General features: G+C 46.4%; 1 long non-coding RNA gene across 1 annotated transcript; it reads right to left on the bottom strand.

Annotated features, from left to right (window-relative positions):
• Window positions 1-1,329: 1,329 nt before the first annotated feature.
• Window positions 1,330-1,542, bottom strand: LOC121041025 (uncharacterized). Its single transcript, XR_005795522.1, has 2 exons — window positions 1,417-1,542; window positions 1,330-1,382 (listed from the first exon to the last, which is right to left on the bottom strand). It is a non-coding gene; the product is annotated as an uncharacterized LOC121041025 (long non-coding RNA).
• Between the last annotated feature and the right edge of the window lie 1,231 nt (window positions 1,543-2,773).

A 2,773-nucleotide genomic window follows, 5' to 3' on the forward strand; every position in this document is an offset into this window, starting at 1 on the left:
CCATCTTTCCTTTAATATTTATTAGTTGCCATTTTATTGGAAAGGACAGTTTTCTCTAATTATTTCTTAGTTTCAGTGTGGAATCATGGGTTCTTTTTTTTCTATCATTCCTTTCCTAATTCATTTTATTTTATTTATTTATTTTTCTTAAATTTTTTTTTTCAACATTTATTTATTTTTGGGACAGAGAGAGACAGAGCATGAACGGGGGAGGGGCAGAGAGAGAGGGAGACACAGAATCGGAAACAGGCTCCAGGCTCTGAGCCGTCAGCCCAGAGCCCGACGCGGGGCTCGAACTCACGGACCGTGAGATCGTGACCTGGCTGAAGTCGGACGCTTAACCGACTGCGCCACCCAGGCGCCCCCCTAATTCATTTTAAAATATGCTCATTTAAAATATTCCGGTTTAGGATAAATGCATATGTACATAGCCATAGTAAATTGTTATCTAGGTATAACGTACATACACAAATCTCCAGTGTATACCTTGATAATTTTTTTTGCATGTACATCTATATAGGGCATAATTTGCAGGTCCCAGTACAAGATTAAAATGTAGGGACCCTTGTACAAAAAGAGAAAAAGTGCCACTAAAAGCCACCCAGGTGCCCCAGGAGAGGCTCACCTTTGTGATTCATCCACCAAATGTGCTGTGGTGCTGCTAGTCCAGGACAGAAATGACCAGGATGCCCCAGCATCAGAGCAAACCCTCTTTCCGCGGATGCGCTGGTCCCATGGTCACGGGGCAGGGGCGAGAAGAGAGGTTGGGCCGAGTTAGAGCACCACAGGACAGGAGCGGGTAGTAAAGAACTTGTTCTGGGAAGGTGGCAGGAGGTGGGACTACTCATGAGCTGAGGCTCCAAGCCCTCGACACATGCTCCATTGCCCCCATCAGACTTCATTTATAAAGCAAAGTTCGAAGACAAAATTATTAAGAATTTCAAGATAGTGACCACAGACTATGAAACCCCAAGTGCAGGGCCATTCTGGATATGACTCCGCGGGCTGCATGACCATGAAGCAGGCCCTGCATATACAGGTACATGTGTAACCATATTCACACGTGTCTATATCATCATGTACCATCACCGAGAGCGAGGTATAATGTTTCCAACACTCTGGAAGATACTCTTGTGTCTACTCCCAGGCAACCCCCTCCCTCTGCGCCAAATTAAGCACTTCTCTGACCTCCATCACCATAGATGAGTTTTGTTTGTCCTTGGATGGTGTAGGAATGGAATCATACAACATATCGCCTTTTCTGTTTGGCTTACTTTGTTTATCATTTTGATTGTGAAATTCACCTCTGTTGTTGCACATACCAGTAACTTTTTTTTTATCGCCGTGTAGTTGTTTCATTGTACGAGTATATCACAGTCTACCTCTGTTTCATTGTACGAGTATATCACAGTCTACCTCTGATGGGCATTTGAGCGTTTCCTATTTTTGTCTGTTATACACAAAGTTTTCCTGATTTGGCCTTCCAAGCTAGCCCCGTGTCCTTTGGACCTATCCCATCATTTTTCATACTTTATTTTTTTGCCCAACAAGAGTTTTAGGCTTATTTTGTACTTTTTTTTTTTTTTTCTTGTCCAGCCCTGGAATTGGCCTTTTCCCCAAGAAAGTCTGGTTCCTTTTGCTTGGGAGGTATTGAGAAACCGCTATATGGGCTCTGGGTGTGCCTAGTTATTACTGAAATACCAGTACCTGAAGGTCTTTTCAGCAAAGGTGAGATATAGGTATTTTTAAAAATCATAAATTCATGTCAGTGCTTCAAATCCCAATCCAAGACCATCTCCCTTGCCTTCTCCCATAGTGAGAGCCCTCATCTGAAACGTGAGGGCATTCATTCATTCGCTCATTTCCTACAGCCTTTGGCCAGCCGTCTGTGCCATTACCTAATTGTTCTTAATGTCTTGGGGACTTGGATAGTCTTTTGTTTTGGTAAAGACAACCACAAGACTTCGGACTCAGGGTTACTTGCTCTTTCCTCTCTCTGACCACACGGCCCATGCCTCCCTGCTCATGTGTGTATGTCCCTTGCCGGACTCGGAAGTGTCTCATTCCACAGCAAGGAGAGAGTGCAAGTAGGTCCTGTCCACTTGCTTTACTCAGGATTCTTGCTGGTGCAGTTATCTCTGTCCATCCTCCCAGTTATAGAACCTAGGGATAGAGACTGTCATTCCCTTTTCACGGTCAAGGACATTGAGACTCAGAGAATTAGATCAGACCCCCCCCCCCCCCGCCGTTTTCATCTTTGAGTTCCCCAACCCCAGGCATGTGGTAGGTGCTTAATACGTGTCTGTTGAGTGAACGACCGAATGTGGGGTCATGCTAACACCTCTTTAGAATTCGGTTGTTCTCAAATCGTAGTTGGAACAAGAAGTACCTTATCAAGTGCAGATTTCGGTGGCGCCATCCCGAGAGACTCTGTCTCTTGAGGTCTGGGGTTGGCCCTGGCATCTGAATCAACACTCCCCCCCCACCCCCACCCCCCGCCTTCCGCCCGCATATGCTTCATAGCACCTGTCACCACCTGCCATGATCTTGGTTACTGACAAATATCAGCCCCCAGAGGGCCGGGCTTTTGCCTGGAGTATCTCGGGAACCCAGCCCAGGGCCTGGTACCTATCCGATGGTCCCTCAGTATTTGTTGATGACTCTGTAAGGTCACTTCTAGCTGGAGTGTTTCTGAGTCTGTGTCGAGCGCTTGTTGGATGACGGCGCCAGCGGGATGATGAATGAACGCGCGCTGGAGGGGACGCGGACTGCC

This window comes from Herpailurus yagouaroundi, unplaced genomic scaffold (genome assembly GCF_014898765.1).
Source record: "Herpailurus yagouaroundi ecotype Mexico unplaced genomic scaffold, PumYag 182, whole genome shotgun sequence".
In the NCBI taxonomy this organism is placed as follows: Eukaryota; Metazoa; Chordata; class Mammalia; order Carnivora; family Felidae; genus Herpailurus; species Herpailurus yagouaroundi.